This window comes from Lepisosteus oculatus, unplaced genomic scaffold, assembly GCF_040954835.1.
Source record: "Lepisosteus oculatus isolate fLepOcu1 unplaced genomic scaffold, fLepOcu1.hap2 HAP2_SCAFFOLD_40, whole genome shotgun sequence".
Classification (NCBI taxonomy): domain Eukaryota; kingdom Metazoa; phylum Chordata; class Actinopteri; order Semionotiformes; family Lepisosteidae; genus Lepisosteus; species Lepisosteus oculatus.
The window spans coordinates 1,446,592-1,458,778 of NW_027167934.1; the positions used below are offsets into that span (position 1 = coordinate 1,446,592).

The 12,187-nt window shown below is 48.9% G+C and overlaps 6 non-coding genes across 6 annotated transcripts; all 6 read left to right on the forward strand.

Annotated features, from left to right (window-relative positions):
• Positions 1-383: 383 nt before the first annotated feature.
• Positions 384-456, forward strand: trnav-cac (transfer RNA valine (anticodon CAC)). Its single transcript has one exon. It is a non-coding gene; the product is annotated as a tRNA-Val (tRNA).
• Positions 457-2,027: 1,571 nt separating this feature from the next.
• Positions 2,028-2,101, forward strand: trnat-agu (transfer RNA threonine (anticodon AGU)). Its single transcript has one exon. It is a non-coding gene; the product is annotated as a tRNA-Thr (tRNA).
• A 1,336-nt stretch (positions 2,102-3,437) lies between these two features.
• Positions 3,438-3,576, forward strand: LOC138228292 (U4 spliceosomal RNA). Its single transcript, XR_011185373.1, has one exon. It is a non-coding gene; the product is annotated as a U4 spliceosomal RNA (small nuclear RNA).
• A 6,759-nt stretch (positions 3,577-10,335) lies between these two features.
• LOC138228384 (U5 spliceosomal RNA) lies at positions 10,336-10,452 on the forward strand. The gene has a single exon (XR_011185464.1). It is a non-coding gene; the product is annotated as a U5 spliceosomal RNA (small nuclear RNA).
• A 391-nt stretch (positions 10,453-10,843) lies between these two features.
• Positions 10,844-10,960, forward strand: LOC138228308 (U5 spliceosomal RNA). Its single transcript, XR_011185388.1, has one exon. It is a non-coding gene; the product is annotated as a U5 spliceosomal RNA (small nuclear RNA).
• Positions 10,961-11,190: 230 nt separating this feature from the next.
• On the forward strand, positions 11,191-11,332 carry LOC138228285 (U4 spliceosomal RNA). The gene has a single exon (XR_011185371.1). It is a non-coding gene; the product is annotated as a U4 spliceosomal RNA (small nuclear RNA).
• The last annotated feature ends 855 nt before the right edge of the window (positions 11,333-12,187 follow it).

A 12,187-nucleotide genomic window follows, 5' to 3' on the forward strand; every position in this document is an offset into this window, starting at 1 on the left:
CGAACGTGCAAAACGTGCGAGAAGAGGGGGCGCTTGTTTCCAGCCAAAACTTCTCGCGTGTGAGACGAGCTGACCATCGCTGCAGGAGGTGGGAGGGTCACTCTGGTAGACAGAGCTGACCTTCGGCAATAGGATTTATACTCTCCAAGATGATATTTGCACTTTCTGGAGAGGCGATTTTCTCCACTTCAGTAGCCAGATTTCGTCGATTGCGTGGAGAGGGCTGTAGAATGTGGCAGCGCCTTTCCTGCTCCGTCCATGACAGGCGTGCTGGTCTCTGGAGAGAGAGCACGGTCCATCAGCGCACTCCAATAAAGGCACTGGAAGCAGCTGAATCGCAATGGCGAAGCTCAACACTGGGCCGCTGGGCATATCTTACCACCGTTTCCGTAGTGTAGTGGTTATCACGTTTGCCTCACACGCGAAAGGTCCCCGGTTCGAAACCGGGCGGAAACAGACTTACTTTGTCGCCACGCACAAAAGGGGATTGGGGATTCGCCTAGCGCTGTGATCGAACAGACCCACTCACCCCTTAGTGTGGCGGGATCTGCACAGTGCATGTCGCAGCGCATCCTGCTTTCACTTCAATGCGCGTCCTGATGTACCCCGGTCTCCCGCGTGACAGGTGGGGACAGGTGACAGGTCCTATACTAACGAGGAAGACATCGCTCTCTCCGACCCCCGGCATTGTGTCCCGACCCACCGTGCTGGAAGCCGACGGGTGCTGTGATTCCTTTAAGGAGCAGAAATGACAACCGAGGAGCCGAGAGATCATTTCAGCATTTCGCGTCTGAACGGAAAACACAAACGACCAACTCGGAATGACTTGCCTTTGACGCTTTTCAAAGCGTTCTTTGTGCACGACGACTGCGCCGCCTAGCAGATACAAATGGGTTGTACAACTTTGAACTAGCAAATGGAAGAGGGCTAAGCCCCCTCTCTTTTAGCCCAGGTTCAATCTGTCTCCCAGAATCACCAGGGCGCACACACACACACCCGTGCCGTTGAAGTGCTCTGCTTCATTTCTAAGGGCAACTCAACATTCACTCCTACCCCGAGTGCAGAAAAGACAGTGTCTGCAGCAACAGCAGCTCAGGTCTCTGCACAGGAGCTAAGCTGCCCCCATCTCCTCTGCTCTGCGGCTCCTGCGGAGTGGAGTCCTGCCTGGAGCTGTGTTTGCAGGCGGCGGCTCCCCGCGCCCTGTCTGTGCGTCGTGAAATTAATTAATAACGTTAATAAATTTATAAAGTTAATTTATAAATTTATAAAGTTAATAAAGTTATAAATTAGAAATTAATAACGATATAATTATATTCATGTACCGCAACACAAGAATAGTACACGCTGTACATTGTCTGTCGATAATGTTTCTGTAGTGCTTTTTCAGCACTCAGCACGTGACTGTGCTGGTGGTGCTGTGGGTTAGGTTCCTGACTTCCATATCACACGGTCTATGATTGAATCCCATTGAACTATGACTTTATTTTTTAACAAACATTTCTTTGAAAAAATGAAACGTTTCCCTTGGTCAGAGATTAAATAAAACCTCACTTTTTTTGAGCAGAAGGTTTACTGTGACCTGAGAAGGGCCGGCATCCAATCACGGTGGTACACACACACGCTCTCACCTATATGAGCTACACGGCTACCAAGATGATCTCAGGTGCGCCGAGCTGGTACGGAACATATTGAACTGATCGACGGCGAATTGTCTCTCAGACAGGCTTTTCACCTCTGAGCTCCCTGACTGACAGTGATCAGCTAGGTAGTGAAACAGTCAGCTGCTTCTAAGCCTTAAACAGCTGCATCTCGGCGCTTCCACGGAGAGATGATTTGAAAGCCGAACATCACCCGTTGGGAACACCTTACTATCACTAGTTTAAGAGACTCTTAAGGTCTTGCAGAGGTGCCTGTCTAATAGCATGCACTTTGCAAGCTATAGGTGTTTAGGCTGAGGCAGAATGCCTGTTAACAAAATGTTTTTCTAAAGGTGTGTCCAAGTGGCTGCAAAAGGACAACACGCCTGGGGCACCGTGGCTTAGTTGGTTAAAGCGCCTGTCTAGTAAACAGGAGATCCTGGGTCCGAATCCCAGCGGTGCCTTCTTTGTTCTGTCTTCTCGAACAGTACTGGTCATTATGGACAACCGCCTACGGCTAGACTTAATTAAATGCAAGTATTCATTTCCTGTCTTTAACGCGACTTGTTTTTCTTAAAATGGATGCAACTTGCAAAACATGAAATACAAACCTTGCTAATCAGCGCTAGCGGCTGGCAAAAAAAAAGAAGTCAGCAATGTTTTTTTTCTTTAACCTTAACCCTGCTAATAGAGAAGAGTTAAACGACCGAGTCTATGCAGCTTAAACGGTGCGCATGTCGGGTCCTTAGCTGAAAGGGTGGTAAATCACGCTCACCCCAGTCCTTAATCTTTTAAAGAGGATACAAAATTGAACCTAGTCGCCACATCACATACATCCTATTCAACGATAAAAAGGTAACATCTATCCTCGTCCAGAGTAAATCTCACGTTGAGGGCATATTTTTTTCCACTTTACCATGAGTCGGGCTCGGCTGCACAGAGGAGAGAGCAGAGCAATGAGGTCACGGGGACAGGGGAGTCACATGCTGGCGGTTTGAATACGCGGAAGATCACATCCGCACTCCGGACTCTGAATCCTGCCATCCGAGTTAAGATCTCGGCGGAACCTGAGGCGCAGTTCCTTCTTAAAACGTAATCTGGTGAGCATTTCTAGAATCGTACTTGTATAGATGCAGCCTTTAATGTGTTGCTAGGTTAAAATTGATTACTTCTTGAACTTCAGTAGGCAACTGCCCTCTTGATTTCGGATTTAATTTCTTTATTACAGGGGCGCTTTTATGAAGACAGAGTCATGTTCAGGTACTTTGCTTGATGGAGGAAGCTCATTTCGGACTCTGTGATCTGCTCACCTGGAAAGGTCTACTGTACTACTACAAGAGAGAAGTAGAGTCTGGAAGAAGGGACAATTTTATGATGCTTTGGAAGGTAATGCTTTTTTTTCTTTGAAATCGAAATGAATCAGAATATCAGTGCAAAAGACAAACTCTTGGTTTGGTTTAAAGAGATATGGTTTTAAAACAGACAAAATGTAGAAAACAGGTGTTTCTCACTTTTGGAAAAGAATGGACCGGGGGTAATATTTTACTAGTTGCAGGGCTGAGATCACTGGGTTACAGTCCTGTAGTGTCATACCAGGGACAGTGGCGCAATGCATAATGCATCTGACTACGGATTAGGAGATTGTAGGTTCGACTCCTACCTGGCTCGGGTCGTTTTAAAACACATCGGGCTATTCCCCAAGTAGCCTGTGCTACTTACTGCATTGTAATCGTACCCAGTAAGAGATTTCCTTCATATAAATGAACTGCACCTGACAGCTTTAGAATAACACCTGGGCTCAGTACGGTGCTGAGAGCTCAGCGTTGCTGTTCTAATTAGCACGCACGATTGTTGCTAGTTGAAAACTTTTCCCAATACCCCGCTTCCGCTGGTTTGCAATACAATCGGCGAAAGCAATTTTTGACAGTCTCGTCAGAGACTGAGCAAGGTGTTTAAAGACAGATTTTGTCATGGTGACATCATGGTAGAAAGAAACGAGCTTGTTACGTCTCAACAGAAACGCTCTTTATCTCTTTCAGCGTTATGCAGAGAACAGCGTCTGTCGAGATCACTTTTGAGTCAGCGCGAAACGCCGTGTGCTGTCAGTTTGATTTCATATTGCTCGTAGCGGCGCCCGGCTTTTGTCTGTCAAACGTTAGGTTGCGCTTCTTCATGCTGCATCGTCGGCATGAGTGGAGCTTTTTAAACGTCTGTACTTACTGCGCCCCATAAGAAATCGTTTGTCCCCGTTCAAAAGAGATTGTGCGATGTCCTGCAGCGTTTGCAAAGCAAACCTTTGACAGTTTGAAAAGAGGAATTTATTGTGCTTCCTGTGCGTGCAGTAGTTACAAAGTTGAAGGTCTTTACACGATCTGCTGCAGTTTTCAGTGGGCGAGCTTTGTCAGATGGCTTGGAAAAACGCACTGTGTTTCGGCTCGGGAAACATCATGGGCAGTGTCCTGCATGTTTTCTGTGTATAGCTGTCTTTTAACACATACAGAATTCATTAGAAATCATTGATTTCTCCAATTAACAAGGGTCCCTTTTGAACCTGCGAGAAGCATTCCTTCAATGTAACAGATTTACTCCGGGGAAAGGCAGCATGACATTGAGAGTAGCTCAAGCTTTCAGCACCCGTATCGGACTGCGTGTATGCAGACACCGCTCAGAATCCCCTGTAAGATTCTCCTTCAATTCCGTTTTGCAGTGCTTTAGCTCTTTCAAAAGGCTTCGCTTTGCTAGTCATAATCCAAGGCTCATGACAGCATTTGAAACCAATTGCCACTGCGTTGGCCAGGAATCGAACCCAGGTCAACTGCTTGGAAGGCAGCTATGCTCAACACTATACCACCAATGCACGCCCACAGGTGCCCTGCAGGACACCACCAGAGAATGCTCACGATTTCGGAAGCTGTCTCCGGGACGTGCTGATTCCACACATCCTGAATAAATCATGATATTGTTAGTTGCTGTAGCTAGACGTTCAAATGAGTTTCATGGCCAGATGGACTGTTTCCTCCAGCGATTTCGATTTTTAAGAACTTTTATTTCCTTTTCACAATAAAATACAGGGCATCACAAATGCTTTACATTAATATACATACTTAAAACAGTATATATGATCACATCTTATTACATTTTGACACGGTACGAGTTACATAGCAACAATTTCTTTTTTCTGAAGCAAATCACATTCTTTACTTAAACATGATAGTGTTTTTCACAGTTTCTTGAGATATTGACCTATGCCCTCTATTTCCCACAGATTTTCTGCTTCCTCCCTCCCTTCTCTCCACAGATCTCTGAGGTAATAGTTCTCTCGGGTGATGAACAGGGCCAGGCTACCTGCAGCCTTGACTGGGATCTTGATGCCTTTGAACAGCCCCATGTTCCTCACTCTCCACAGGGCGTCTTTCCCACTGTTCACCACGGCCCAGATCCTGTCAAACACGTCAGGAGGAAGTTTGACAGGAGAGATGCCGTATATGACGAAAGCAGCGGTCAGGGTAAATTGGGGCGAGAGAGCCTGCAACCAATCTTCAAACTGTGCCCAGAAGGCCTTAGCAAAAAAGCAGGACCACAGGAGATGGGTCACAGTCTCCTCCTCGCTGCAGCCCACCCTAACGCAGCGAGGGCTGGGTGTGAGGACCATACGGTACAAGGAAGTTCGTACCGGTAAGCACTGGTGGACGACACTCCAGGCTAAATCTCTGTGAATGTTGCACAGAAACTTAGAGGATGTGTGTTTCCACACCTTCCTTGTTTGGGCTGATGTTAAAATGCCCACAGGGGTCTGCCTATTGTTCTGGGGTGCAAAGAAATCTTCCAGTTTTTGGACGCTGACATCTCGGAGGGGAATATGGCCAATTGTGTGAGATCTTAGAAAACTTTTAACTGTCCCATAAATTGCAGGGCATGTGTCAGAGAGTGGGACATCCAGCTTGGGTCTGACACCCCACACTCTGAACACCTCCCTACCTACCCAGAGCCTGGAAAAATAAGTCCAGGTACGCGCTGCAGGTGCTGTTGCAAAGCCTCTCAGCACAGAGGCCAGGAAAATGCACAGCAGCTTCGTAGCAATATCTGGGACAGACTTCCCCCCTGAGGGTAGCGGCCTGTACATTATTTCCCTTCTGAGTCTTTCCTGCTTCACACCCCATAGAAATTGAAACATCAATCTCCTCAGCACCGCCGCAACACGGTGTGGGATTGGGAAGGTAGAAGCCAGAAAATTCAAGACAGGCAAGAGCTTGGCTTTGATGACCAGCACCTTCCCTGTCATGGTGAGGTCTCGGTTCTTCCATTGCATCAGTTTTTTGTTTAAGATTGGCAATTTGTTCTGCCAATTTACTGTTCCCATCTCTTCTCCAAAATACACCCCCAGGACCTTAATTCTCTTCTCTTGCAGCCTGAGATCATGTCCTTCTTTTGGCTCCCTCCAGTTCTGATAAAAAATCTCGCTCTTTGATTTGTTAATTTTTGCAGAGGAAGCCAAAGAGAACCGATCACAGCACTGCAGAGCTCTACGAATTGAGGCATTGTCAGAGAGGAGCAGGGTGACGTCATCCATGTATAGAGATGTCTTTACCTCTCCTCCCCCACTTCCAGGTACTGGTATCCCATTAATGGCCTGATCCTGGCGCAAGGCACAGGCTAAGGGCTCCATAGCCAAAACGAATAACAAGGGGGATAATGGCCAGCCCTGCCTCACAACAGACTTCAAAGGGGCGTGATCTATTGCCATTAACCATTACTCTGCTGTTGCTACCTGTGTACAGCAGGTTAATCCACTTTCTCATGATGGGGCCAAACTTCATGTGCTCAAGTACCGAAGTTAAGTACTGCCGGTTTAGGCGGTCAAAGGCCTTTTCTAGGTCTACACCTGAAATGCACAGAGGGAGGGAGCGATCCTCTGAGTACAGACAGACATCCCTCAACAAGGCCAGGTTGTCGCTCATCAGGCATCCTGCTATCCCACAAGTCTGTTCTTTCCCTACCAGTGAGGCCACTACATTTTGTAGGCGCAGGAAAAGGGCTTTGGACAGGATCTTAGTGTCCACGCCTAACAGGCTGAGGGGTCTCCAGTTCTTTATGTCATTCTTTGCTCCTTTCTTAAACAAGAGAGAGATAGTGCCTTCTCTTAAGGAGTCAGGCAGCAATTCTGTCTTATAGCTTTCCTCGAATAGGAGCAGCAGCGGATCCTGAAGCAGATCCCAAAAGGTGCAATAAAATTCTTTAGGGAGCCCGTCAGCACCCGGAGTTTTCCCCTTCTGTAAGCTCTCCATAGCCTGTCTCAGCTCTTCTACTGTCAAATCCCTCTCAAGTACTTCCCTATCTTCTTCACTCAAAACGTTTTCTAGCTTTGAGGTAAAAAAATGAATTTCTTCATCCTTTACCTCTGTAGAGCTGTACAGTCTTGAGTAGAAGGCCTCGGTGCAGGAGAGGATTGCACTCGGCTCTGTTCTCTCTCGTCCCTCCTCATCAACTACACTTTCCATGACAGACTTGGAGCCTTCCACTTTCCTGAAAAAGAGGCGAGAACACTTCTCATTTTCTTCCAAGAACTGCACTCGACTACTTTCTTCGGCTATGCTCCGGATGTCCTTTTTTAAAAGGGTGATATCCTCGAGCACATCGAAGCCACTGTGCATCATCGTGTAGAGACGCTGCAGCTGCCTCTGTTTCCTGGCTAGCACTCCTCTCCGTCTGGCAGCAGCCTTCCTTCCCTCAGCCATGAAAAAGGCCTTTGTCCTCACCTTCACCTCCTCCCACCACTCTCCTACTGACCCGTACAGACACTGCAAGGACAGCCACTGTGATAGTTTCTCCTTGTAGCAGGATACTACCCCCTCGTTCTCTAGCAGCTTTGTGTTGAGTTTCCAGATGCCTGGGCCAAAGCCCTGGAGTTCCACTCTACGACCTAAAGCCTGATGATCTGAGAAGAAGACAGGCTGAAGAGTGACCCCAACAACTTTCACTCTCTCTGAGACAAAGCAATAGTAAATTCTGGAGCTGCTATTCCTCCCTGACCATGTATATCCTGCTGTTGTGGGATATATACATCTATATGTGTCTGAGAGTTTAAAGTCTTGAACTAAGTTTTGCAGGGCCAGTGACCTGGAATCCAATTTTATCAGAGAGCTAGACTGCCTGTCTGTGTGCTCTAAGATACAATTAAAATCCCCTCCCACTATCACGTCTGTGCTACATAACAATAGGTGAGAGAGTGCCTTGAGTAGCTCCACCCTTCCTCCCACGTCAGTAGGGCAATACACATTGATTAGCCGCAGGTTAACGGTCCCCCATTCCACATCCACACACAGCAACCTGCCATCTATGACCCTCTGAATACTTTTCAATTTGAAAGCCCATCCTTTGAAAAGAATGGCCACGCCAGAGGCTCTGTTGTTATTGTCCCCTGACCAAACAGAAGGCCCTTTATCCCACCTATCTTCAAAGCTTTTATACCTCTCTTGATAGGCTAAAGCACACTCCTGCAACATCAACACATCTCCCTCTCTCTGCTGGAGGTAATCAAAGACAGACTGGCATTTAACTCTGTCATTGATACCTCTGGTGTTAAGAGATATTATGTTTAGAGCCATATTACATAAGAAAGTGGAACCAGTCTTTACAAAACACATTTCTCTTCTGTCTCACCTGGTCCCTTCTTCTTTTTCTTTTTCTTCTTACCAATTTCCTGCCAGCCATCCTCTGAATGAGCCTTCATCAGGGTGGCAGCAGTAAAAGCATTCACGGAGTCCATTTCAAGGAAGGGGGTAGAGGGAGGGGTGGAGGGGTTCCAGCTGTTCCCATCGCCATGCTCTCCTTCCTCCTCGCTCGGGGAGAAAACAGAGTCATTTTTCCTTTTCCTCAAGTCCAGCTCCTGGGAGCACTGAGGGGAAAGGGGTGCAGCCGATGCACCAGTCTCCTCTTCCCCCTCACCAACCATTTGCTGCAGATCCTCTGTGATGGACTGGATGGAGGAGAGGAGGGCATCTGTAGCACTTGCAGAGTCTGAGAAAAGCAGCTCCGCTGAATCCTGGGTATCCTCGCTGGACCCGCTCCACCGGGGGGCCCCACACTGGCCCTCGTTCTGAGGAGCAGGAGTGGGGGAGGGGTCCTCGCTGTTCTCGGGGGTTTTCAAACCCTCGTGCTTGTCTGGTGCAGTCTGTTGTGGGGGCGTAGTGGATTTCTCTTCCACCGGCCCCGGAACCACAGCAGGGCAGATCCTGGCTGGAGGCTGAGACTTTATCAAACAAGGGTTCTTTGTTTGACTTGTTGTTTGCTTTGGCTTTTCGGGCCGGTTTGGCTGAAACAAGCACTGCCTCATCCTTTCTCATTTTGAGTTTATTGGCGTAGGCATGAGGGCAGTTTATAAAAACGTGTCCTTCCAAGCCAAGTAAATTGCACTTTGGCAGCATTGAACAGTCAGAGGCTAAATGTCCCTGTTTGCCACAGGTCTTGCAGCATTTCACAGTGCAGGGCGATGCCAGGTGTCCCACAGCGCCGACACACCTTTGGTTGTCCCACATAAAAAACATAGCCATTGCAGGCGCCCAGCCAGATTGTAGAGGGCAGGTGCCTTAAGCCTCCATTTACATTGTCCGGTAGCAAGCGAACCTCGAATTTCCTTGCTCCTGCTTTTATACCGTCAACATATCTAACCTCAGTTCCATGGTGGACGGTGCAGTACTGGTTAAGCCAGGTGTGAATGTCCTCCGTCTTTTTTGAAGGTACAGGCATTGAGCATTGGTGGTTCAGTGTTAGAATTCTCGCCTGCCACGCGGGAGGCTTGGTTTTGATTCCCAGCCAATGCAGTGGCTTTTGCAACTCGCAACTGAAAACCCACTGAAGCTAAGCGGGTGTGAGCTAGGTCAGTACCCGGATGAGGGTGAGCTACAGGGAAAAACAAAGCTTCCAGCTGGAAGCGGTGTTAATGGTGCCGGCGGGGGGGCGCTCACCCTGAGGTCTGTGCGGGTCCCAATGCCCCAGTATAGTGACGGAGATGCTGTGTTGTAAGAGGGCGCTGTCTTTTGGATGAGATGTAAAACCGAGGTCACAGCGCTCTGTGGTCATTAAAAATGACCACCAAAACCTTTGACAAAAGCTCTTGGTAATTGATGGTCTTCAAAAATGCTTCTCCTTTAGGTACATTTTAAATCAGCTGAAAAATGCTGTGAAATGGGGGGCATTTCAGGCCAGTGTAGGATTTTGGTTACAAGAACCATGAAAGTGCACAAGAAAGCCCGTACACTGAATTACACGGCTTTCTATTCAAAAGAGGACAAAAGAAATTCCCTGAGTTCGATTTTTTGCAGCACTGAGAGGGGCACTGTTGCGAGGCCAGTTAGCTCAGTTGGTTAGAGCGTGGTGCTAATAACGCCAAGGTTGTTGGGTCCGGCCGTCTGATTGGCGTTCTTTTCTTTGGGGGGCGGGAAGTGTCCGGCCGCAGGGGATCTTGGGACCTTGCCTGCATAGCGGCTTCCCAGAGTGCGTCGTTTCCGGCACAGTGTGGCCGGGTGTTTTCCGAGTTATCGCACGGATTGGTCACGCTCGCAAGCCGTGAGCCGCAGGCGATGAGCCCGGAGCTGAACGGGCCCCACTGGCTAGTTTGTAAGGCCAGGTGCATTGCCAACCACGACCAGCAGCGCAGAGGCTTTGAAGGCGGCCTGGGCTCCTGTAGCTGTGCAGCCACGCACTCTGGTTTCTTTTCATGTTGTACAAATCTTTCGCCTTTTACTAAAGATTTCCGTGGAGAGGAGCATGAAGGAGTTCCATGCAATTTTTGTGCTTCCCTGCCTTCGGGTGGGGCGCAGCCTGGCTGGTCAAAGAGAGAAAACAAAAACGCCCGCAATCGGTCTTGTTATGGCGATTGTGGCAGTCTGCTCCGCGAGTCCACGGTCTCCGGCCGTCTGATTGGCGCTCTTTACTTTGGGGGGCGGGAAGTGTCCGGCCGCAGGGGATCTTGGGACCTCGCTTTGCATAGCGGCTTCCCAGAGTGCGTCGTTTCCGGCACAGTGTGGCCGGGTGTTTTCCGAGTTATCGCACGGATTGGTCACGCTCGCAAGCCGTGAGCCGCAGGCGATGAGCCCGGAGCTGAACGGGCCCCACTGGCTAGTTTGTAAGGCCAGGTGCATTGCCATTCACGACCGGCAGCGCAGAGGCTTTGAAGGCGGCCTGGGCTCCTGTAGGTGTGCAGCCACGCACTCTGGTTTCTCTTCATCTCGTACAAATCTTTCGCCTTTTACTAAAGATTTCCGTGGAGAGGAGCATGAATGAGTTCCATGCAATTTTTGTGCTTCCCTGCCTTCGGGTGGGGCGCAGCCTGGCTGGTCAAAGAGAGAAAACAAAAACGCTCGCAATCGGTCTTGTTATGGCGATTGTGGCAGTCTGCTCCGCGAGTCCTCGGTCTCCGGCCGTCTGATTGGCGCTCTTTTCTTTGGGGGGCGGGAAGTGTCCGGCCGCAAATATGAAGCGTTACAGCAACGACATGCCATGAGACGATTGATAACGATTTCCATAGGATCCACGCGGTTGCCTGGCAACCGTCAGCTTTGCGCAGTGGCAGTATCTTAGCCTTTGAGGTTTAGCCGATGCGCGATTATTGCTAGTTGAAAACTTTTCCCAATACCCCGCTTCCGCCGGTTTGCAATACAATTAGCGAAAGCAATTCTTGACAGTCTCGTCAGAGACTGAGCAAGGTGTTTAAAGACAGATTTTGTCATGGTAACATCATGGTAGAAAGAAACAAGCTTGTTACGTCTCAACAGAAACACTCTTTAGCTCTTTCAGCGTTATGCAGAGAACAGCGTCTGTCGAGATCACTTTTGAGTCAGCGCGAAACGCTGTGTGCTGTCAGTTTGATTTCATATTGCTCGTAGCGGCGCCAGGCTTTTGTCTGTCAAACGTTAGGTTGCGCTTCTTCATGCTGCATCGTCGGCATGAGTGGAGCTTTTTAAACGTCTGTACTTACTGCGCCTCATAAGAAATCGTTTGTCCCCGTTCAAAACAGATTGTGCGATGTCCTGCAGCGTTCGCAAAGCAAACCTTTGACAGTTTGAAAGAGGAATTTATTCTGCTTCCTGTGCGTGCAGTAGTTACAAAGTTGAACGTCTTTACACGATCTGCCGCAGATCTTACAAACGAGCCAGTGGGGCCCGTTCAGCTCGGGGCTCATCGCCTGCGGCTCACGGCTTGCGAGCGTGCCCAATCCGTGCCCAATCCGTGCGACAGGCTGCCTTCAAGGCCTCTGCCCTGCCGGTCGTGGTTGGCAATGCACCTGGCCTTACAAACGAGCCAGTGGGGCCCGTTCAGCTCCGGGCTCATCGCCTGCGGCTCTCGGCTTACCTGGCAGGGGAGATACCTTGATCAGCCTGTAGTTGGAGTAGTTGGATTGTTTTCTTGTTTTGTGGAAGCAGTGTTTGTTTTGCAGTTTGAGATGGCAACCTTTGGATCCCGCAAGAATGCTGTACATTTTGAGCTTTTGGATGACCTCTTCATGGATCGTATGCAGTTCAGCAGAAAAGTGTTACAGAAGGAACTTGGCT